The sequence below is a fragment of the Choloepus didactylus genome, chromosome 3 (genome assembly GCF_015220235.1).
Source record: "Choloepus didactylus isolate mChoDid1 chromosome 3, mChoDid1.pri, whole genome shotgun sequence".
In the NCBI taxonomy this organism is placed as follows: Eukaryota; Metazoa; Chordata; class Mammalia; order Pilosa; family Megalonychidae; genus Choloepus; species Choloepus didactylus.
The window spans coordinates 196,431,308-196,458,095 of NC_051309.1; the positions used below are offsets into that span (position 1 = coordinate 196,431,308).

General features: G+C 33.9%; 1 long non-coding RNA gene and 1 other non-coding gene across 2 annotated transcripts in view; both read left to right on the plus strand.

The window, feature by feature from the left end:
- LOC119528930 overlaps positions 1–26,788 on the plus strand; it is a 661,036-nt gene that overhangs the window by 235,712 nt on the left and 398,536 nt on the right. The gene's annotated exons all lie outside the window — the stretch shown is intronic.
- LOC119530729 lies at positions 1,985–2,148 on the plus strand. The gene has a single exon (XR_005216116.1). It is a non-coding gene; the product is annotated as a U1 spliceosomal RNA (small nuclear RNA).

Here is a 26,788-nt window from a genome sequence, read left to right on the forward strand (position 1 = left end):
TGCTTGGTCAAGCAATTAGATTTACTAGAGCAGAGCTTTCATGTGGTAACTAGGTGTACCGAAGAAGGGGCTGGATTGCAGACCTCTGGAATTCTACACTTGGGAATTTGACCTTGTAGAAATCTGTGAGAATCTGAATAAGAAGGACCTTGCAAAGTAGTTCCTTTCAAAGATGAAGTAGAGTGTATGGCAGCAATATGAATTTGATGGTTGTGACACTGAAACAAAGAGGTTTGACAGGATATTTCCATAAACCATAAGTAAGATGATTGGAGTAGAAATTGTGGGTGGCATCAAAGAGAGTAAAGAAAAATAAACTCATTCATGAAGCGCTGTAGAAACTGGTATAGAGTTTCAAAAAATTATTTTAGAACAGTCTTGCCCAGATGTGGTAATATTATCTCACAGACATTGCATCTTGTCAAAAAATTGGGACCTGTGTGGTAAAAAAAAAATAATATGGATAGATTTGGGGGTCTTTTTGTTTATTTGTTGGTCATTTTTCTGTTCTTTTTTATTTTATTGGAGGATTTCTTATGACTTTTGTATACTGTCAGCATTGTAAATCTCCAAAAGAGAGTTTAGATGACATCATTTCTATAATGCTATTTAAGTTGAACAGATTTGATTCTTTTAAAAAAATCTTAAAAAATTAGTGTTACACAAAATATAGTTAGGGAAACACTGAAAAAAGGTAGTAGAAAAATATGGAAAAAAAAAAAAAAGTAGATACTCTGAGGACCAGTAACTACTGGTGAAGATGGCAGAGTAGAGAGCTCCAGGTCTCAGTCCTTCAACCAAAATGACTATTAAACAGGCAGGAACAGTCTGGAACTATTTTGAAACTCCAGAAGCCAGATTAACACTGTACAGCATCCAGGGAAGAGTGGGAGGAAAAGGCTGATAGACTATATTAGAGTACAGTAAATTGCTCTCTACACACAGCAGCCACTGGTGCCCGTGCCCCACTATCATGTCAGGCCACCTTGGAGTCCAGCCCCTGGCTAGCTCAGTGGTGACAGAAGGGGGAATAAAAGTCCCTTCCCCAAGAACAGGGGAAGGCATAGCCAATCCCTGAAAGTGGCTTTTGATTAACAAATTCAGATCACTGGGTACTAAGCTCTGAAGGCAGCTATTGTTTCAACTCACCCAGGACAAAGGCATTGGCAACCACTGTTTCAACCCCACCCAGACAGGGGCAGAGGCATTGGAGATTTAAAGGTGCAACAGTTCATCAGGGCTGTGGGGGACGGTTAGCTGAAGGGCTGCATTTGCTGGGCAGGCCAGGAAAGCTCAGCTTTGGGGAGGTGTCAAAGAAGTTTTAGCACCATGCCTAATCCCCTCCCATGGGCACTTTGGAGCTGGTCTGCACCCTCTTCATGGGTCCCTGGCCCTGTTTGGGCTGGGAAAGTCTGAAATGGGAAAGTCCTGTCAAGGGTGACCCTCTTCCAGGAATTTGCCATTCAGGCAAAAGCAACTAGAGGTAACAAAAGGAGTATAAAAAATTATAAAGGCAGACAGACTGGGACAAAGGTGAGCTAACTTTAAACATCTGGGAAGAAAGAGGTCTGTCTCATGGGAAACAGAGGAGACAACTGAACTCCTGTAAACAGGGGAACTCCAAAACAACCAAAGAGCAAAAGCCCAGGCCAAGGCAGAGGCCCAGAAAGACAGGGAAAACCCTGTGCACTGCAACTGCCTTGGGCAGACCTTCCTGATAGGAGAGCTGAAGCTCAAGGAAAATCGGTCTTATCAATAGCTGGTTACAAAACCAAGAGACATCGGAGGGAGTAAATCCCAGAGTTAACATTTTAAAATATTAAAATGTATAGTGAACAACAAAAGAGTAGAAGACACACAAAGAAACAGGAAATGATGGCTCATCCAAAGGAAGAGGATAAAAATACAGAAAACACTAATGAAGATGAGAATCTGGACATACCGAACAAAGCCTTTAAGGAAATGATCTTAAAAATATTCAAGGTTACTGACCTGGCAGGGGAGACACCAGGATCACGAAAGTGTTTTTCTCAGGGCAAGGCTTTTCCATTGCACTCCAGATGTGCTGACCCCTTCGATTTCCCCAAATGTGGGAAACATGACGGCATGATTTGTGGTAGTGGGGGACTGCGTTCACACTCTGCCCTAAAAAAAATGTTCAAGGAGATGAAGGAAAGTACAGAGAAAGAACTAAAGAATATCAGGAAAACATTGAATGAGCCATAATAAAGTCTAAGTAAAGAAATAGAAATTTAAAAAAAGGAAACAAACAGAACTACTGGAGTGGAAGACCATGATTAAGGAAATGAAAAATGCCCAGGATGGTTTCAAGAGCAGTTTGGAGCTTGCAGAAGACAGAATCAGTGAACTTGAAGACAAAACACTTGAAATAAGTCATGCTGAGGAGCAGAAAGGAAGAAGAAACATTAAAACGAAAAATAGCCTAAGACAGCTTTGGGACACCATCAAGCACAGCAATATACTCATTATGGGGGTTCCAGAAAGAGAAGAGAGAAAGGAAAAGAAGGAATAGTCAAAGAAATAATGACAGAGAATTCCCAACCATAGCAAAACATATGAATATGCACATCCAAGAAGTTCGGAAAACACCAAACAGGATAAACATGAAGAAAAATGTACCCTGGCATATACTGATTACACTGTCAAACATAAAGGACAAGGAGAGAGTTCTGAAAGCTGCTAGAGAAAAGCAAAATGTTAAATACAAGGGAGTCCCAATTAGATTGAGTGTCCATTTCACATCAAAAACCATGGAGGCAAGAAGGCAATGGTTGACATACTTGAAGTGCTGAGAGAAAACAAGAATTTTATATCTAATGAGACTCTCTTCCAAAAATAAGGAGGAGAGTTAGACATTTTCAGATAAACAAAAGCTGAGGAAGTTCATCACCACTAGAGCTCTCCTACAAGCAATGCAAAGGGGGTTCTACAGACTGAAAGAAAAAGACACTAAACAGTGGTTCAAAGCAGCAGAAAGAGATAAAGACCTACAGTAAACATAATCATTTTGGGTAATTACAAATGCCAATATTACTATATTGTATTAGTTGCTATGGCATCTCACTTTTACTTCCAACAGGTGCTAAAATGCAAATGCATAAAAATTAATGATAACTCTATGTTTTTGGACAAGCAATATACAAAGATATAAGTGGTAACTAGTACAAAAAATGGGAAAACAGAGGTATATAGGAGAATTTTTAGTGCATGCTTTTGAAGTTGGTATACAACCAAATATGATGGTTAAATATTTAGAAAGTTAAATTTTAACCCCTTTGTAACCACAAGGGAAACAGATGAAAAAATATACCCAGATAGAAATGAGAAGGCACTCAATATGGTGCAACACAAAAAAGTAAATAAATATAAAAGTTAAGCATTGATAGAATTGAAGGACAAAAAAGATAAAAGACTTACAAAGGCTAACTAGCAAAATGACAGATGAAAGTCCTGGATTATTAATATTCACTTTAAAAGTAAATGGATTAAACTCTCCAGGAAAAAGGTGGATATTGGCAGAGTGGATAAAAAAAGCATAACCCAGCTATATGCTGTCTGCAAGAAACTAACCTTAAATTCAAAGATGCAAGGAAGTTGAGGGTGAAAGAATGGAAAAATATACTCTGCAAGTGATAATCAAAAGAGATTTGGGATGACCATATTAATATAAGATAAAATAGACTTTAAGTCAAAAACGTTTATGAGGGACAAAGTTGCCCATTATATACTGATAAAGGGTGCATAATGTAACAGGAAAATGTAACAATTATAAATTTATATACATCTAACAGCAAAGTCCCAAAATACATGAAGCAAATACTGACAGATTTGAAGGAAGAAATTGACAGTTCTACATTAATAGTAGGAAACGTTAAAACACCATTCTCAATAGTGTATAGAACCTCTTGTCAGAAGAGCAATAAAAAAGCATACAACTTCAATGATACACTAAATCAACTAGACTTAACAGACATATATAGAACACTTTACCCAACAAAAACCATCCACATTCTTCTCAAGTGCACTTGGATCATTTTCCACGCTAGACCATACATTGGGTCAGAAATAAGTCTCAATAAATTAAAAAATATTGAAATCTTGCAGTGTATACTCTCCAACCCTATTGGAATGAAGCTAGAAATCAATAACAGAGGGAGAAATGGAAAACCCACAAATATGTGGAAATGAAATAATTAACATACTCTTAAACAACCAATGGGTTAAAGAGGAGATCAGAAGCAAAATTAGGAAACATCTTGAGGTGAATGAAAAGGAAAATACAACATACAAAAACTTATTGAATGCAATGAAGACAGTGCTGAGAGGGAAATTTATAGCTCTAAATTCTTACATTAAAAAATAAGAAAGACTTCAAATCAGAGACTTTACCTCAAAACTGGAAGAATTGGAAAAAGGAGCAAATTAAGCCCAAACTAAGAAGAAGGAAGGAAATAACAAAGATTAGAGCAGAGATAAATGAAATAGAAAACAAAAAGCAATGAGAGAATCAATAGAACCAAAAGTTTGTTCTTTGAAAAGATCAATGAAATTAACAAACCTTTAGTTAGACTGACAAAAAAAAAAAAAAAAAAAAAGAGAGAGAGAGACAGCAAGAGAGAGACGATACAAATAACAAAAATGAGAAAAGAAAAGGGGACATTACTACTGACCCCACTGAAATAAAAGAGTGTAAGAGGGTACTATGAACAACCATATTCCAATAAATTAGATAACCTAGAGGAAATGGATAAATTCTTCAAAGCACACAAACTACCTACATTGACTCTAGAAGAAATAGAAGATCTCAACAAACCATTTACTAGGAAAGAGATTGAATTAGTACTAAAAAGCTTTCCAACAAAGAGAAACGCAGGACCACGTGGCTTAACGGGAATTCTACCAAACATTCCAAGAAGACAACTCCAAATTCTGATCAAACTCTTCTACAAAACTGAAGAAGAGGCAATACTCCCTAACTCATTCTACAAGGCCAACATCACTCTCATACCAAAGCCAGATAAAGGAACCACAAGAAAAGAAAATCACAGACCAATATCTCGTATGAATATTGATGCAGAAATCCTCAACAAATTACTAGCAAACCAAATCCAACAGCATATTAAAAGAATTATACACCATGATCAAATGGGACTTATCACTGTTAGGCAACGTTAGTTCAACATCAGATAATCAATTAATTTAATGGACCACATTATCAGAATGAAGGAAAAACAACAACAACACATGATCATCTCAATTGATGCAGAAAAGGCATTTGAAAAAATACAGAACGCTTTATTAATAAACAAAACTCTTAGACCGTTAGGAATAGAAGTATACTTTCTCAACCTGATAAAAGGCATATGTGAAAAGTCCACAGCTAACTTCATAATTAATGGTGAAAGATTGAAAGCTTACCCGCTGAGATCAGGAACAGGACAAAGATAGCCATTATCAAAACTGTCATTCAACATTGTACTGGAAGTTCCTTCCAAAGCAATTAGATAAGAAAAAGTCATAAAAGGCATCCAAATTGGAAAGGAAGGAGTAAAACTCTCCCTATTTACAGATGATATGATCCCATATACTGAAAATCCTGAAAAGTCCACTTCAACACTCCTAGAGCTAATAAATGAATCCAGCAAAGTGGCAGGGTAGATCACACCCCCAAATCAGTAGTGTTTCTATACACATGCAATGAAAAATCAGAAGAAGAAATCAAGAAAAAAATTCCCTTCCCAATAGCAAAAGAATTAAATATCAAGGAATAAATCCATCCAAGAGTGTGAAGGGCTTGTGCACAGAAAACCACAAAACATTGCTAAAAGAAATTAAAGAAGACCTAACTAAGTGGAAGGGCATTCTGTGTTCATGGACTGGAAAATGATATTATTAAGATGTCAATGCTACCCAAAGCAATTTATAGATTCAAAGCAATCCCAATAAAAATCCCAACAATCTTCTTTGCAGAAATGGAAAAGTCAATCATCAGATTTATATTGAAGGGTAAGGGGCCCTGAGTAGCTAAATACATCTTGAGAGAGAAGATTGAAGTCAGATGACTCACACTTTCTGATGATAAACTTATTCCAAAGCCACAGTAATCAAAACAGCTTGACACTGGCAAAGGATAGATATATATACACACACACACACACACACACACACACACACACACACACACAAACACACACACACACATACACATATGTTAATGGACTCAAATTGAGAGTTCGGAAATCAATACGCACATTTATGGACAAGGGGGCAAAGACCACTCAATTGGAAAAGAATAGCCTCTTAAACAAATGCCTCTAGGAAAATTGATCTCCATTTGCAAAAAATAAAAAAAAATAGAAAACAAACAAACAAACAAAGAAACAAAAAAACACAGAAGGAGGACCCCCCCCCACCTCACTCCATATACAAAACTAAGCTCTAAGTGGATCAACGACCTTAATGTAAGAACTAAAACTATCAAACTCCTGGAAGAAAATGAAGGGAAGCATCTTCAGGACCTTCTGTTGTGCAATGGTTTCTTAGACTTTACACCCAAAGCACGAGCAACAATGAAAAAATAGATAAGTGGGACCTCATCAAAATTAAAAACGTTTTTTCTCAAAGGACTTTTTCATGAAAGTGAAATGAAAACCTACACAATGGGAGAAAATATTTTGCAACCAAATATTCAACAATGTATTGATATCCAGAATGTATAAAGAAATCCTTCAACTTACAACAAAAAGACAAACAACCCAATTAAAAAATGGGCAAAAGATTTGAACAGACATCTCTCCAATATACAAATGGCCAGAAAGCACACGAAAAATGCTAAGATGCATAACATCATTAATCATCAAGGACATACAAATCAAAATCACAATGAGATACCATTTCACACCATTAGAATGGCTGCTATTTAAAAACAAAACAAAACAGAAAATAAGTGTTAGAGAAGATGTGAAGAAATAGGAACACTCATTCATTGTTGGTGGTAATGTAAAATGGTGCAGCTGCTATGGAAGACAGTTTGGCAGTTTCTCAGAGAGCTAAATATAGAACTATTATATGACCCGGCAATCCTATTACTAGGTATATACCCCAGAAAATTGAAAGCAAGGACTCAAACAGATATTTTCAGAACAATGTTCATAGTGGCATTATTTGCAATTAATTGCCCAAAGATGGAAGCAACGCAAGCGTCCATCAACCAATGAATGGACAAGCAAAATGTGGTTTATATATTCAATGGAATATTATTCTGCCATAAAAAAGAATGAATTCCTGATACCTGTGACAACATGGATGAAACTTGAAGACATTATGTTTTATGAATAAGCCAGACACAAAGGACAAATATTGTATATTTCACTGATTTCGAACAATTAGAATAAGCAAAATCCTAGAGTCAGAATATAGAATAGTGGTTACCAGAGGATGAGCTGAGGATAGAGAATGGGAAGTTAAGGCTTGAAATTTACAGGGTTCTTAGAATGATGGAAATGTTTTGGTAACGGATGGTAGTAATTGTAGCAAGGCATTGTGATGAATTTAACAGCACTGACATATATGTCTCAATATGATTAAAATCTCAATATGATTAAAAGGAAAATGTTAGGTTGTATAGATGGCAATGGAATAAAAATTAAAAAAAAAAATCCATTGAACTACACTATACAAATAGTAGTCCCCAAGTTAAATCATGGAATTTAATTAATAGTGCAATTATAAAAATATGCTATCATCAACTGTAACAAATGTTCCACACCAATGCAATTTGTTGTTAGTACAGTGTAAGGGAATTCTGTATTTTGTGCATGATTTTTCTGTAAACCCACAACTTCTCTAATAAAGAAAAAAAAGAGAGTAGATAAAACATAATAATGGGCATATCCCCCTTGTTTTAGAAGAGCAGATGTTGCTTAGGCATTGGGAACACTCGCCAAGCATGAACAATTAACCACTAATCTGTTTTAAGGTGATATTTAACTTATAACCATAATCAATAAAAAAATCGATGATTTTAGCACAGCTATTTAAATGTAAATGTCATTTCACAGTTTTAAACACCGGAACTCGTCAGAACAGTATTATGTATTATTTTGAATCAAATATGAATCTGGCTAACAAATATGTAGAGTAAGGTTCTCTTTTGAGGTAGCGGTTAATCTGTGCGTTTTTACATTTTAAAAATATATAGTAAGTGCTATGTGCATATTTGCCACCTTCTTTTGATAAAGGGACATCTAAACTGGAGTAAACATATTTAATTATCCAAATAAATAGGTCAGCTTAATACCAAGAATCTGTCAGAGTATACAAAAAGTTAAGCTATTTGAAATTTACTGAATTAGAATAATTTGTTGCATAAGGGGCAAATTCTCTATTCCAAAAATCTTGCTGCTTCTGATTTCTTAACCTGAAGTTTATAACAGGTTTGATACTATTAAAACTAAATATTCAGTCCCTTTCATTATTTTAATTTGAATGGTCTTTCATCATCACATGGATGTTTATACTGAATATTAAGGGATTGCTCTTTGGCAACAAAGTTCTGGAGTGTTCTTGGATGTTTTAAAATAAAATTTTATGTCATTGTAGTTAGTGATAAAAATATTTATCCAAATTTTAATGTTTAGTTTATTCTATTGATGGCACTACTCCATTAACAGGACATGACACTACCCATGTTTTTTGGTGTCAATTCAGTTTTGTGCATATTCATTAATTGTTCACAAAAAGTATTAGACACCACATGGAGCATTAGGCAGTATAAATAATTCATGCAGTATAAGAGTACCTATTAATATTTTTGAGACTAACTCAGCTATTTTAAATTATTTCAGATACAGGCAATGTCCCAACTGACATAAAATTGGAATTCATCCAATAAAAGAAAGGCTGCAAATCTACTTAGCTAATTAAAGGAGCTTATGTTAGGAAGCAGGTTAAATTCAAAAGACTGAAGATCACCAATATTTTAAAAATAAATCATAATGGTTAATTTGGAGGTCTACATTATGTTTCCACACAAAATTTTCAGTCTATAAATTGTTTTAGTTAGAACATTGTCTCTTTAAATTTTGAGATTATTATTCACTCCCATATCAAGAAAACTGAGCAATACTCTAAATTTCTATGTAATTGGACATTTTAATCTGTGTTCTGTTCCATATATACTTGAATTAAATCACTCCTTTGTTAGCTAATCATCAAAGGTTACCATGTCTCCATCTATGAAGTGATTATTATGAATTATTTCAGAACCTTTAGCCAAATTTGGGCTAGAAAAGCAGTAGATCTGGAGAGGGTGATTTTTTCAATGTCTTTGTTTAGGGAACTCTAAGAAAGTTCAAAGAGGATAATTTCACCTTCTTAGGTATTTTGTAAGGAAGTATAGATTTTGATGTCTGCCAAATGTATATATTAAGTCTACCACAAAATATGAGTAAATATGCAAATTCCATACCATTTTCACTTGCTTAAATCTCATTCATATTAACCAAATTACTTGTGCCTACTCCTAGAATTTCCACAACAGTTATTTGCTACATAAACAGAAATAATTAAAGTTGGTGACAAAAAATAACCTTGAATTTTTCTATTATATAAAATAAATTAGAATTTAACTTATATTTAATTTGTTTTAAAAATTAAGCAAATAAATATGTGATTGCCTTTTACATCAAAATTTTATCTTGTTTGCTCAACTGTGAAATTTGAATATCAACAATGGGAATCTTTCTCATTATCACACATCCACCAGAAGTGCCACATAGGGCTGGGAGCACTTGGCTGGCAGAGTGTATGGCCAAGCCTCAGAAGAACCTTTTTCTGCTTTTCTGGTAGAGACATATGAAGGTTAATGGGTTTTGGTCAGTACTTAAAGCAATTTAAAAGATTTCATTTCAGAATATCCCACCTGACCTATTAGTTGTCCTATTAGACCTAAAGCAATGAGAACAAAAACTTGAAGTCATAACCCACCTCCCAGCACTTACCAGCTGTGATGTTGCTTTAGAAAGAAATCTTTAAAAGCCTCCAGCATGAGACAATAATACCCCCTACTTGGAAAATCTTAATGATGTAGAAACTGATTGAAACAGAAAAAGAAGAGTGAAGTTACAATGGCATTAATTCCTGTTTCTATTTTTAAAAAGATAGACCATGGTTGGTTTGGTAAGATAAAGTGTGTTAAATCTTCAAAATCAAGTGTAATTTATAAGTCTAGGCTACAACCACATTAATGTGATTATAGGTAATCTATTCAGACTCACAAAGTAAGCATTTTCTAATTGCCTGCTGTAATTATGTTGAATTGTACCTTTTTAAAACTTGACTCTTTTCATGAAAAATATATTTTTTTCTTTTTCCCTTCTTTTAAAGCTACAATTACAAAATCAAATTATAATTACCTGATTTAAAAAGCAAAAGCTAGCAAGATTTAGCCTTTAAGTAGCTAAGAATTAATCAGTGAGTTATAGCTAATAAATATCCGTAGATTCATGGCCCTGTACCAGGAGTGAGATGATCAATGCAAAGTGAGAAAAGCATAAGGATAATTTATTTGCTGTCAAATAATATGTTTACATGTGCATATGCCAACATAAAATAATGGTGTGAAGCAAGCCCTCTAATATAGATAATTTACATTATAATTTGTAGCTACAATATTATAGCTCTTTGTAATTATTTCTACACAAAAATATTCTTAATATTTTTAGATTAATGTAGATGATTTGCCCACTATAAGAAATATGCAGTATTCTGAAGTTATTTGGTTATTTTCAGTTCAGAGGGAAATTCATGAAGAGTCTCCCAGTGTTTCTTTTTTGGAGCATTCATATTTTTTATCTCAGGGGGTGGGTGGGTAGAATACTGTTCTTTACTTTTGTGTAATCCGTGACAAATTAGAAGCATAATACAGAGATGCTAGTTCACAGCCCCAAACATGGACACAAACACAATGAAGTAAATCAACTCGGCTGATGTAATACCCTATATTCTGTCACAGAGAGAGAAATAAGCTTATGGTATTGCATTATGTTTCCATTCTGGAAGTTAAAAAGCCAACATGGATAGTCTCTTTGTCTAACTTTTAAACTTCTCTGTTGGTTTATCCAGGTGACAGAGATTTCTCTAATACTTTGAGACACCATGTTGCCACAAATAAACATCCTCAGACAGATCTCTCCTCTTATCCCTAGGAATTTTAATATACATACTTTAGTCCTATATAGTTTTCAATTTTTAAATTACAAAGTAATACATGTCTATAAAAATAAATACAAAGTTTTGCAAGATATACACGGAGATCAACACAACTATCCCAACTAATCATGTTTTCTCCAGAAGTAATCACTATTAATGATTTACTAGGTATCTGTCTATTCAAACATTTTTCTATACCCCCTCAAATATGCACATACATATGTATGTAGATACAAAAATGGCTTTAAACTGTAAAATTTGTTCTCCAGTTTGCTGCTTCTGCTGTACAAAATAATGTTGACATCTTCCCATTTTATTTTATATTCCTCATTTGTTTCATACTATCCCATTACATATTTATTGGCCATATTTCACTTAATAATTTTGCTAGTGGATGGTTTGCTACCTTTTAGTGTTCTATAATGAAAATCCTAGTACATCTATCTTTATATATTCAGACTAATATTGAATCATGGTAGATTCCCAGAAGAGGAATTGCCTGGTCAAAGTTTGTGCACATTTCAAATTTAGATGAGCAGTGTCAGATTGTTCTCCAATCAGTTGTTCCTCTTCTAAATTCTCACTAGCAGTGTGAGTGCTTCTTTCCTCACATCTCTGACAACACTGGATATTAAAATGTTTTCTATGTATACCAGAGCTGGGCTATCTAACACTTGGCTAACTCTAAATCATAGGCTTTTGAAAATTTCTTACAATTCTGTTTATATACAATGAACTGCTGCCCAATACATTTCATTGAGGAAATAATTCTTGAGCCCAATAATGGTTTTGATAATATATTATTAATGGCATATTCAGGTATCAAGTAGGAATTTCTCAGGCATGGAAGAAATTCCTCTTTACTGAAGGAAATGATAGAGTGGATGAAGAGAAATTTTAAATATCTGAGAAAATATGGCTTTTAGAGCTAAGAAAAGACTATAGCACGATACAAAGAATCCACAAGTGCTGGAGTGCTAAGAAGAGTTGCTGAAAGGAAAATACACTGAAAGACCTTTTTAGTAAGAAGTTTTCAGTATGCTCTCTATAATGTTTTCTTACAAGAAATCATCTTAAAATCTAAGTGTTTGGATAGCAGAAAATGAGATAACTCCCCCTCATTTCCTTCCATGGATTCTGGAAACTGGGAATACAGAGATAATTAAGTCAGCTTTACTTGCCTTATTATTTCTTTAATGCAAGAAATACATACAACACAAATATTAATGACCTTAGATTTCTATGATGCCCCTGTTTTAATAAACATTTAGAGAATCTATAGTTATTCATGTTTCTCTTCCAACAAATTGCATGACATAATTATCAGTGGAATATGTGGCAGAAGGGTGTGTGCCCCCAATAAGTTGCCACAAAACTAAAACCTTTGTCCCCTGAGAGCCAGATCTCTTTCCACTAGAGGCCATTTTAACTCCACTATTCAAAATATGCTACTACGAAAACCTGTGGAAGAGTGGACATGTGGAAAAACAGAAGAAGAGTGGGCTTTGGTGCCAGACATGTGTTTTATCTTGGCTCTTCAAAAAGGTTCTAGAAGTGTAAACACAAATCCATTCCTCACCTGCTGCAAGCCTCAGTTTCTCAAATGCAAAATGGGAAGAACAATGACCAAAATACAAGGATTTTATGACAAAGTGGTCTGGTGAATGTGATAACCACTTAACAACGCCCTGGCTTGGAAGGTTCCCATGTACTATTATGTGAGTTTTAATTAATTTTCTCCAGCTCTGATCTTTCCATAAACTTCAGTTTTATGTTTCCATACCATCATCTCAAGTTCAAGATATAAATTTTCAATTTTACCAATAACCAACCTCCTTTTGTGTGCCCTGTTTCTATTACTGATAAAAATGTTGTTTTTGTCATCCAGCTAAGAGCCTCAAGTACCTTAGTTTTTCCCTTCTGTACCTTATTACCTATATTGATTTAATACCCAAAGGCTTTGGAGGTTTGCAGTCTGTCAATATCCTTATTGTTTCATAATTATTTAGTTATGAGTTCCTCTTATTTTCTAATTCCTAGATTACTTTCAAATCCCATTCAATTATCCATCCTTTAAGTCCTCAAATATTTATTAAGCATCTATTGTATGTCTGATAGGTCCTGCTTCTTCAGAACTAGGTGCTATCATTTCTGTATGTAGGTGAGAACTTTCTGAATATTTAGGTCACAAAAGAATACTGCATTTCCAATTCCCTGCAAATAGATAGCTGCTTTTGAATACACATAGCTGCTTCTAAATACACATTACTCTTTTTCTTCTATGAAAGCATGGTCCTCAGGTGCAGTGATACTGCACTGAGAATTTTGCTCATCACCCTTTACAAGGAAAGGGCAAATTTAGGAAAAAATGGAAAAGCAGCAGCAGTGAAATAACTTGATACCTCTTTGATTACACAATAATGACACCTGGGCAGGAAGAGAGGCAGAATTACAGACAATATTCTCAGCAAGTGGCTATGTGGCTCTATCACTCGTTAAATCATGGGGAATTTTGTGTCATCACAGACAATGCTATTTGATTTCAAGAGGCAGCTATCATTACACTTTCCATGTTTTAATCTCATTTGATGAAATAAGTATCTGTAATTTAGTGTTTGAAATTCCTAAATTTTCAAGGTAACTCTTCAGGTTTTTTTTTTCAAGATTTTTATTTTTACTATAATTCCACAGGTTCTCTCTCTGTTTTTCCATAAGAGCTAGAATAAAGAAAAGAGTGGTTTCTGTTGAAATTTTCTTAGTATTAGCAATGCAAGGCTTCACTTGAATTAATGGACTAATCCTGTTCTAGTGACTTTGTACCTGTTGATGTAACACCTCAGGTTGATGTAACACCTGTTCCTGGGCACAGTTCAAGTCTATGGTTCTAAAAATGTTGATGTGAATAAAAGTCTCCTGGGGGTTGGGGGTCTTATAAAGGTGGATTTTTAGGATTTTTTTCCAGATATTTGATGTATTACTCCACAGTTGTGCACCTTGATATTGATAAACATGTGTTCCTTATGAACTCTGATGTTTGTAAAACACTGCTAAAGATTCCTCAAGATTGTTTTCTCAAAAGAACAATCTGCTTTGTTGATTGACATGGTTTTTATTATCTTGTTACATGTCTCTAGTTCATTGCTAGGAAAGAAGAGTATTGCAATTACAATGAAAAATCCTTTGAATTTGAAAGCATGGTAATATAGTTATTAAAATGGTTGATACTCTTTCAGAAGTTGTTCTTTATATTTCACTTATTTAAATAATGATAATGCAGCTTTAAAATTTTGTGTAACTAGAATCAGTAATCAAATGAATAAAACTTTTACATAAATGCAATTTATCAAGATTTCAGGCAAATTACTGACCCAATGGAATTGACTCTTTCAAAAAACGTCTGAGGATATATTATACTACTACTGATTAGCTAGGGAACCAAGATTAGGCAATAAAAGACTTAGGGTGCTTGGGCATATGAGAAATTTAAAATAAGTATTCAAGACTCTTGCTAATACATTTTTCCACATGTAAGAAGGGAGGTCTCAGGTGCAGAATGTGAAACTAATCTTAGTATTTAAGTGATTTTATCAAAAGATATCAAATGCATTTTATTGGGAGAAAGTCTAAAGCAATTACTCAGTCAAGAATATCAAAATGAGGGATTATATGCTAATAGAGTAGCCATTCAGTACATCCACCAAGAAAGTAACTGGCAAAAATTATTTTATATGAATTATTGAACATGATTCCTGGACCAGTATCAGTGAAACAGCTGAATAAAAAGAACTGCATCGAGAGAAAGTTACAAGTGTAGTTGGTCTTGGAAAAAAGGATTTGCTAAACTTGGCAAGCATTTAGGTTAAAGTTGCTTTTCTTACAGTTGAACAATAGCATTTAAAGAGCTTATTAGGTTCTAAAGACAAAAATATTTCTGAAATTGATTATTAATAATTCAAAAATAATTTGAATATGGATTGCTTTAGAGTTGGTCCTATTTGGTGTCTACAGAACTGAAGACTGCACGGGCAGTAAAGCACTGTTCTTTAAATGGTTCGCTGCAGGGTTGGGGGTGGGACAGAAGACTGGAAGGCAAGGTGTTTTAAGAAGCAATGAGCTTTGCAAAGCAGGAATAAGAAATAATGTTATAGAAAACCAGTGCATTCAAAAGAAACAATCTGGGCTGACCTCTTTAAAGAGAGGGAACTAGGAAAAAGCCTGATAACATGCTGAGAGCAGGGCATAAGAGTTTTATGATGGTCGTATTGAAAAGGCTCATAAAGAAGTACTACTTATTAACACCAATTTACAGCTAATTACAAGAAATGGTAGAATGGGAGTCATAATGAATATGAAACCAATTTTCAACAGAGCATGTGTTCATATTTAATCAGAATTGTATCAGGAGGAGACTAATGGTGTGTTCTAGCTAAATGTGTAAGCCATTCCTAGGTCTCACTTTCAACAGAAATTCCAATATGAAGTCCAGTAAATTCCATTTCCATATGATTTAGTTTTAAATCTGTCCTTTTATCTCCATCTCTGCTGCCACTGTCCCAAGTCAAAAAACACTGTGGTGGTTTGAAATTGTATGGACCACAGAAAAACATGCTCGTAAATTTAATCCGTTTCTGTGGGTGTGAACCCATTGTAAGTGGGACCTTTTGATGAAAATATTTCAGTTAAGATATGACCCACCTCATTCAGGATGGGTCTTAATACTATTACTGGAGTCTTTTATAAACAGAATGAAGTTCAGACAAAGAGAGAGAAAGCCATGAAAACAAGAAACTGAAATCAATGAAATTTGGAAGAGAAAGGAGAGCCCAGCACATGCCAGCATGTGCCTTATCAGGTGGTAGAGGAGCTGAGGATCACCGGCAGCTGGTCTTGAATCAGGAAGTGTTGCCCTGATGATGCCTTGATTTGGACATTTCTCAGCCTGAAAACTGTAAACTGATAAATCCTCATTGTTCAAGCCAAACCATTTCATGGTATTTACTTTAAGCAGCCTAGGAAACTAAAACAACTACCATCTCTCCCATGGACTAAAGTGATTTTCTCATTGTTCTCCCCACTGCAATTCTTGCCTCACTCCAACACGTTATACACACAGCATTGAGAGATCTCTTTTAAAGCAAAAACAAATGAAATACAAGCAAACAAACAAAAAACAACAGTTGCGTCCCTGATTAAAACTTTCAATGGCTTGTGACTGCATTTAAAATAGCCCAGAACTTGATTTTAAGGATTTACACAAGCAGTTCTCTACTGACCTCCCCATCCCTTTTCACATCCTCTCTGTCATGACTGTCATAGAGCCATTCTACCCTCTCAATGAATCACTCTTTCTGAACTTTACTGAAGCCCTGTCCTGCCTTAGCACTTTCACTCATGCTGTAATCTACTCTTTACTAGGATGGATCTCTCTAATTCTTTGTTCATTGTTGTATATTTCTCAGTGAGGCATCTTCTGAATATTCAATTTTAAATAATTTAACGTTACTTACTTTCATAGCATTTTGACCTTTTCCATTATTGTATATATAACTAATTGAAATTGGATATATTTATTTAACCTTATATTATACTATATGTCCTATAAAAATGCCATTCTTTTTTATTCAGTACTGTATATCTAGCACCTGAAATGGGTCCTAGCATATAGTGATACTCAATAAACTTTGGTTGAATTAATAAAAGAGCAAATTAAAAGTGGAAGAAGAGACTAGGCAAGAGATGAACTAAAGCACTAGCTCATTCTCAATTCATTAGTGCAAATGATCTTCACTTCTTCATTAGTAGAAATGATCAATATTTTTCTGCATAATTGTAACTCCTAATATTTTCATGAGTAAGGAGACTGAGGAAAAACATATCCTTCATGTTTGTTTGAATCCTAAGTACTTCTTCTGGAGTTGCATAAGTAATGGGAAAACATTTAACATGCTATAATGAAAAGAGCATAAGCTGATCCCAGACAGCACTGATAGAGAAATCAAACAGTGAGACAGGGGAGGGAAGGAAACTGATAAAGGATGCATTATCAAGCAGATTACATCTGTGGACCACTGGGGCTCAAACCCCTCTAGAAACCTTGAGAGAGAGTGTAGAATCTGAGCATTGCCCTGTTGAGAGGCAGAAAATAAGATCTCCACCTCCCGTTTGTCATTGACTGAGAGCTGCTACCAGGAGTGTTAACTTCCAGGCATTTCTGGCCAGCCCCTGTGGAGGTGAGAGAAAGCCCAGGTGCTTGCAAAGGACATGTTAGCATATACTAAAATTTGATGCCAGGTGACCACAGGTGATGTGTCCATGGCATCTGCTAAGCCATTTTATATTTATTTTTGTGTACTTTGTAAAATAGGGATAAAATTTTCTTTTAGTATTTTTTCCTATCCCCCCTGCTATGGAGTTCCATTTCTGCCATAAACCAAATTCCAATAACATATGGATATGTTTCTGGGTTCTTGGATCTTTTCCCTTGGTCCATTTTTTCTAACTTTTTACAATTCCCACAGATTATAATTAATATATTTGTATAATGTACTTGAAAGTTTAATAAATAAAATAATTCTAACAGAGAAGAATAGGGAATATAATATGAAGCAAACACCTATCCTCCCAACCTCCTTTATTCTTCTTAAGTACCTTTCTGGGTATCTTCTCACCTTTGCTATTCAATATGAATTTCAGGATCATCTTGACGAATCAAACATGCACACACACATATGCACAGTTAGAACTTTTGTTGCAATTACAGTAATTATAGAGTAATGTGATGAGAATTGACATTTTAAATATTTAATCTTCCCATCCAGGAGAAGGTTCTTTCTTTTTATACTGTTACAAAAATTCTCATTATTTCTCTATTAAAATATTGCATCTCTTGTTTAAAAATTGATTCCTACTTATTTTAAAGGGTTTTTCTTGCTCTTATTTAATGGGATTTTATATCAAATTATCTATGTGATTTTTCTTGGTTCGACAAAATGGTTTTGTGTTCAGGAACAATGCAGGACTCTATTATTAGTAAACCATATAGATTTTCTTGGATTTTCATTGGAGATAATCATATCATCAGTAATTATTGAAAAGTTTCTTCCTTCTTAATTCTTAGAGCACATATTTGTTTTCTTGACTTGTTGCAATGTCAGCTTGCTCTAGTTCAATGTTAAACAACCAGATGATAGCAGACGCCCTATAGTCCTCAGCTTTTCATGCTGGATTTTGTCAGAAGCCCTTTATCAGGTTGAAAAAAATTGCTTTCCTTTTCTAGTTTGCTGAGATTTACTATCAAAAAAAAAAAAAACAAACTATTGAATTTTATAAAATTCTTTCTCTGTATCTGTACAGGTGACGATGTGTTTTTATCCCTCTTGTTGTTAATGTGGGTACTTTAATCAATTTTTGAATGTTAAACAATTCTTGTCTTACTCAGAAAACTCTTACTCTGTCATGACATAATTCTAACATCTTCTTGATTTGGCTTCTTAATAAGATATTCAGGAAATGTTTTAAGCTATGACCATAATTTTCCATTCTTCCATTATGCTTGTCTGGTGTAAATATTAGTATTGTTTCAGACTCACAAAGAGTTCAGCAATTCTCCATCTATATTTTTCTATTCTCTGAAGTGTGCAAAAAATGTACATCATTGTGGTTTTTTTGTGTGAAAGTTTTGAAACTATCTAAGCATTTAGCTTTTGGGTTATAATTTTTCTTTAATGGTTCAAATGAAGTATGAGTTTTAGTTCTTAAAGGTTATAGGTTTTTGGCCAAAAAGAATTTCAGCAATCTTAGGTTGTTTCTTTTTCCTTGAACATTTTCCGTTTTCACTAATTTTCTCTGTATATCAACATAAAGCTGTTTATATCACTGATTGTTTTCGCATCTCTATTAAATTGATAGTTTTGTCTTCCTTTCATTTCTGAATAAAGTTCATTTTTGTTTAATTTCTATTTTTATTTCCTAAATATTTCAATAGGGTTCTCTAGTCTATTTGTATTTTTCATATCAATTTTTCTATTTTACTTATTCTCTCTAATTTGTGTACTTTCTCTTTTTTAAAAAAGAATTTATCTTTGAATGGCATATGCCATTTCTGAGAAATGCATTTGGAGACTTAAGTATTGCTTTCTACAAATAACTGTTTTAAAAGAAGGCATATTGAAGCAGTTTCATATTTGTTTGCCATTATAGGAAGCAAGACGGTGCTAAGTATATTTAAATGGTTATATAAGTAAAGCTGAATTGTAGATCTTCATTCAGAAAAGTGTGTTAAAATTATGGAATGGATGTCAGAACTATTGGTAGAGGAAAGAGTGGGTTTGGCTAAATGGATCTTTTATGGCCCTGTGATCTATCCTTTTCTTGAAACAAAGATGGAGGAATGCAACAGAATGATCTTTCCACTTTTTCATCAAAAACTTTCAAGGAAAGATTCCACCATCCTTGTTTTTAAAAGAACAAATCCGAAGCCCTATGAATGGCTTGTATTAAACTTTTACATTTCAAAGAAAAAAAAAAGAACTTATGATATTATTTTTCCCTCTACTCTGAGTTTATTGGTAATTATCTAAATTATTTTTCACCTTAATTCTTGAATTGGTAAATTTTAATCTATTATGTTTTTATTGGATGAACTTTAGGCTATAAATCTTCCTCTAAATATGACTGAGCTGCATCTCCGTGAATTTTGATATTCAGTCTTTTGATTGCCTTCATTTCTAAATATTGCTGAATTTCCACTATGCTTCTTTGAATCATGTATTACTTATTTGGGGATTTTTTAAATTTCCAAGTTAATGGATATTTGGGGATTATTTTTGTTATGGATTGCAGACTTATTATATTGCAGTCCAATAATACAATATGTTTGAAAAAAACTTCTTTGGGAAGGGTGGAGATTTTTTCTTTTTTTTAATATTACATGGGTGGTTTCATTACATAGTTTGCATATAATCTAATTATTACTGGCAAGATTCTATGTGACCAATAAATCAACTTGTTAATTTTGCTGTTCAAACCTTCTATAGCTTCACGGGTTTTGCTTTTTATCTGTTGCACTTATCAAAAACTTTTTTGTTTGTGGTTTTGTCAGCTTTCCCATGTGGTTCTGAAAATGTTTTACTTTACAGATTTTGAAGCACCATTCTTAGAATCAGGATTATTATATTTTCCTTGTGATTTTTAAAAAAGCAATTATAATTCTCTGTAAGATAAAAGTGTGTCTTTTCTAAACCAATTTATCTTGTTATTGCTGCACCTTCTTCTTTGGTTGGTGTTTCCCTTGAATATCTTTTTGTATCTCTTTGCATTCCTCTTTTTATGTTTCATTATGTTTTGCAGTATATCTTCTCTGGTCAACATATATCTTAATCTTGTTCTTGATGTTCTTTTTCAATATAACCTGAGAATATCTGTTTCTTAAACAGGTTACAGAATCACTTTTCACTTATTTATATTAGCAAGATAAATGGTCTTACTTCTCTCATCAAACTATATATTATTTTATTGAATGAGCTTTTTATTCACTTCTTCCTTTCTTTGTCAAATATTTTATTAATTGAATTTTACTTATTCCATTCTTCTCTCTCTCTCTCTCTCTCTCTCTCTCTCTCTCTCTCTCTCTTTAATTTTGAAAGTTGTAAATCCTATCACTATTCTTTAGTGGTTTCTCTTAAAATTGTTACATTCTTTGTCTTAGAGTAAAAAGTTAATCATTATTTCTATTCTATATTCAGCAAGGCTAACTATTTTTAAATGCCTTAATTTTATCATATGCTTCTATTTTGTTATTTTTCTAATATTTCAGGTTTTCTTTTGGAGATAGAATACCTCTTATTTCTGGCCTTCCTATTTGCTGTTGATAGATCTACTGTCACTTTTTTCACTCCATTAAGGATAATTTCTTTAAACTTCTGGTTGCCTTAGACATTTTCTCTTCATCTTCAATGACCTGCAGTTTCATTAAATGTATCTGAGAATGAATCTTATTCAAGATTCAGTTTGCTTCTTCAAACTGTTGATTTCTTAGTAATAATAAATTCTCAGCTAACATCTCCTAGAACATTGCTTCTCTCAAGTTCTAATAATACTTTATATCTGGATCATCTATTAGATATATACAGAACTTTACCTCTCACCTCCTCTCTAGTCCATAATTCCATCAAAATGAATGCTGTTCTGGGTGATCTCACAGAGCTCCCTTCCAGTTCTTGACACCCTTCAAAGTTTCATTTAATGTGTTTTTAACTCATGCATTGATTTTTGAAATTGTGGCTGTATTTTTCATATGTATAAGTTTTTTAATTGTCTATTTTGTTATAATTTTTATTGATTCCATAATTCTATATATGCAATCACTTTAAATGCAAATATTCTAGATGCTTTAAAAATTATCTTGTCATCTCAAATTGAAGTGAGTTCTAACCCTTTTGATTGTCAGTATACTGTCCCTCATATTAATTAGCTTACTTGTAGGCCTAAAACGATTCATTGTGACCTTATCTTCAATGAGTTTCTTCTACTGTGGGAGTGCCATGCACCCTGACTTGTGAAAGTGTCCCTATATAGAGAAGTTCTGTAGTTATTTCTCTCAAAGACCAAGAGATTTTAACAGTCTGGGAAAGGTTTTTTTACGTTAATTTCCCAATTCATCATTTATTTCTCCAACATTTGTATAAATTAGATTTCAGTCTGCATGGAACATAGCTGAGTTCTCCATTTCTAACCTGAGCCAGGGCAGATGAAAAACTTCCTTGCAGCTTCCTAGAGCCTGTGGGTGGGACGTCTGCATTTCCCCTTCAAAAGAGAACTTTTGGAATGTCAGCTTTGTGCAGGGATCTCTCCTCTAGGTCCCTGTCAGGTGTAGAGAGGGAGGCCAGTTCTGTCCCGGTGTGGGTGTTGACACCAAGTGCCTATCCCTTAGGGTCTTGATCTGAGCCTCTAAACTTTATAATCCCTGAGGCATCAACTCCTGTGACTACAACACTGGCTTGCAGTTTCCCCCTTTACTTCTCGCACCTGGAGATTTCTTCTTTCTTTCTTTGAGTATACCTATGTATATTAATAAATGTTTATTAAATTTTATCCTGTGTTTCCATGTATTGTGAGTCTGCCTGAGCTGTCTGCAATTTAACTGAGTTCTAAAACATTTTCTTTTTGGAATGTCGGTCACATATCTAGGGGCCCTGCTGTGAAGAAAAAAAGCAGTTTTTTTTTTTTTTTTCCTGGTAACTCAGGTAACAGAAGTTATGCTAGAATTTTCAGAATTTCTTTTCTTTAAGAAGTTTTAAAAAGAAACATTGAGGATGGGAGCCTCTTATAATTGTCTTCCCTGAAAATCCTTAAATTCAATAGTCAATGAAGGTCTTAGTGTGATAGAAATGGGCCCAGGTCACAGATGCTAAGCTCCCTTCTCTTGCTTCAACGAAGAGAAATACATAAAAATAAGCAAACTGGTTATATCTAATATGATATGTGCTAAATTATTTTTTTTTAATGAAAGCAATGCAAGTCTTCATTAAATCTCTTAAGATAATGCCAAATTGTTGTTGTGGGGAGTACATTACTCATTGTTTTTAAACTTTTTATTTTGAAATAATTTCAAACTTACAAGGCAGTTATAAAAATAATACAAAACCAATGCAGAGAATTCCCAATCTACCCAAATACCCAGATTTTTCAGCTTTTAACATTTCACCATATTTGTTATTCTGTCTCTTTACATCTACCTACCTGTCTATCTGTCTATCTGTCTGGCAAATTCTAAACATTGACAGTGTGCTGCATATATCATGCTCCTTGGACACTTTAATATTTCCATTTGTATTTCTAAAAAACAAGTAACTTATGTAACCACATAAGAATAATTATCAAGTTTCAGAAATTCAACATTGATGTAAACCATACGGTCTGTATTCCATTTTTTCAGTTGTCCCAGAAATGTCCTTTTGGGCATTTTCTCCTCCATTATTAGATCCAGCCCAGGGTCATACATTTAACTCTCATTGTCTTGTGATTGTCTCTCTCTTTTTAATTGTGGAAACATATCTACAATGTAAAAGTCCTCATCTCAACTACTCACAACCATGCCAATTCACTGAGATTAACCACATTCACTATGCTGTGCTACACTCACCACCACTTATTACCAAACTTTAAAAATGAAATCTTTTTAGGTTTCCTCTGCTAATCAGCCTTCATCATTAAAATAGGGGACATTTTTTCCCTCATATTGTGAAAAACAACAATAAACATTTCTAGATCTACTAATAAGGGGTGCATGAATTAATCATCAGTACCTTATAAGATTATTATTTACAGTTTACTCAATTTATTTGGTGTGGGGCATTTTTCTCAGAGTCCCTGCTTTCCCCTCTCCTGATACAACTCCACATCTCTTCATATATACCAAAACATACATTCAAATAGACACACACGTACTGGGACATACAAATGAGCATACCCAAAATGTTTAAATGAAGGAGCACTTCTGTATTGTGGAGATGGTGAGAGTTAATTTTGTTTCCGTCTGGGTTTTGGTATAAAGTTGGAATTACAAGAGATGGAAGAACAGGTAGATAGTATTCAGGGGATGAAAGGGACAGTCATAATGTTAGTTTGGACTTGAAGTGTCTTTTTGGAAGAGAGGCTTGTGTTAAAAGGGAACAGAACTGATTATGGGTGGACACAATTATTGGGAATAGGTGATTTGAGGTAAATTTACCCAGCTTTAGATTTTAAAACCATTTTTGACAGGCTATGTCATAAACATGTCATAACATGATCCACTCCAGTGCAGCGAATCCCTAAATGTCCCCAACATGCCTTTGGAAAATACCGATTTAAAAGCAGTAAAGTGACATATTGGCAGGGGCTATTTCTTATTTCTGAATTGTATCTCCAGTGAACGCTACTTTTGAGATGTCGTCTAGTTAAAGGCGTACTTACCATAGGATGATTAAATTATAAATGAAGACGTATAGAAAAGAGGAATTAATATGCTCACTATGACAGATGCACAATTATTCACAAAGGGGGAAGCAAAATGACATTTAATGAACAGCTATTATGTGTATGGCATCATCCTAGGTCATTTATAATGAGATGATAGATACTTACTAAGATAATTAGAGGCTCCCCTCACAATCTAGCTTCAATGATCTGAAACCACTATGCTCTTGGAGATTCATATCTCATTCTGTTGGAATGCCTACTGGATACAAATAAATTTAAGATATCTAATTATGGTAACTTTCTCTGTTCATTTATAAATGTTTTTCATATTAAATGTAATGACTACATTTAAAAATATTTAAAAATAAAAATATAATTCTACTCTAGCACAACTACTGTAACACTAGCTCTTTATCTATGTGAACTATCTCTGTAAAGAATGTACAGAATTGAACATATTTCAGCAGACAGTCTATTAGTTGCTCAGATTTTCTTTACAGTATGCCTTTGTTGCTTCAGTTGATGCATATGTGAAATAGATGGGTTCAGCTATCATTCACATAGTTCACATATGGTTCTTGGAAAATCTGGGTCATCTCTGAATATCAAGATGCCAAATTACATGTAAAGCAGGTCAGTTATCCTGCCCTGCTGGTTTACAGCACCATGACAGCCTGCATTTTGCCTTTTAAGAGTTAAACTGTATCTGTTAATCCTAGCTTTAAGCAGCTAGAACTGACATTGCTTAATTTACTTGTAACCCTTATAACAGACTTTTAGCAGAGGGTATTGGTCTTTGTATTGGATTGAAAACTGGAAGTCCCGTAGGAAATTGACTAAAACTATTATCATAGTTAAGGTTGCCTATCATTCTAATTATAATTCACATCCAATAATGAACACCTTGTTCAATAATATTTAATTCAAATCATGATGCTGAGTATAAAATTACATATCGAGAGAATTCATTAGAAGTTTTAAAAGTAAGCTGAGTAAATGTGCCTCAGAGAATGTATTTGATGAATTTGTAAAAGTATTTAAATTAGATCTGTAAAGTATTATGAAAAATCCACAAGGGATGCACAATTAGGCGAATAAGCTCTTCAAGCCCAGGAGCTGCTGGGCATTCATTGTAAAATGCTTTCTGATATATTGTTTATGCAAAGTAAAGATATGGGAGAGGGAAGCAATAATATACAACAAAGCAGAAATGCAGCAGAGGTGACGTCAAAAGTAATTAAATAAAAAGTAAGTAATTCTCTCATAATTAGTTCTCTAGCCTTTGCCTCCATATTATTCATATCTTGCTGAAGTATTTTAATATGGGACAAGTGGTTATTTAATTTATTCATGTTTTATAAAGTCCATAATGTATGAGCTTCGTAATGGCTTGTTCATAACCAGGTCCTCTTTCAAACTCTTATGTGTGGGTTAGACAATGCTGAATATACAATTATGTAATTTATAACACTTAAACCACTCATATCTCTAACAATACTATCTTAAATATTCAGATGATATGTGTAAATGTCCACTTTTATTTATTTGGTGCCCGTTACCGTATAACTGTGGTAATTTAAAAATTAAATGACTTCACGTGTTCATTCATTCATTCAATCACGTATTCATTCCACTCATACAACATTTATTGAGTAGTAACTGTATTACAGACATTGTGCTTGACTGGAACCAGTGAAGATAAAGAAGTGGTATGGCCCACCTTGTAATAGTTCTATTATCCTAGCAGGGAGAGACTCATTTTATAAATAGCCTCACTGACAGTGCAACATTGAAAAATAAAATAAATTCTCTAAAGCACTGGTCAGCTAATGTTTCCTGTGAAGTACCAGATAGGAAATATTTTAGGCCTTGCCAGCCACAGAGTTTTTGTTGCATCTACTTAACTCTGCAGTTATGGTGTAAAAGCAGTCTTTAACAATATGTAAATGAATGAGTGGGTTGTATTCTAATAAAACTTTATTTACAAAAGCAGTGACCAGTCTGGATTTAACCTGTGAGATGTAGCTTCTAAAGAAAAGAAGTGTAGTCCCATGAAAACGCAAAAAATAAACTTGCTTTAAAATGGGAAGGGGAGAATTGATAGTGAAATTTTTCCCAAAGAAGTTGTTTGAATGTGGTGAGAAGTGAAGAATTAATAGAAGATAACTAGATAATGTGTGGGAAGTACTGGGTGTGGAGGACAGTTTTTAAAAGATATCCAGATAGACATATTGCAGGGAGTTGATGGCTTCTCCTGCATATTTACATAGATAGATAGATAGATAGATATATAGATAGATAGATAGATAGATGGATGATAGGTAGGTAGATAGATTATATATATATATATATATAAAATGTACTATTATATTATTATTCACCCTTTATAAATGAAGAAACTAAAGCTCAAAGAAGCAAGGCAGCTTACCAGAGGTTTATCTGAGATTCCTATCTACATTGTTTTCATTCCAAAATCTTATCATCTTTCCATTTTACCACATACTACCTCATTGTATGTAACAGAAAAACATACATAAACACAATTCCTTTCTATTTGGGGTTTGAAGTCTATTATAAATTCTTTTAGACATATCTA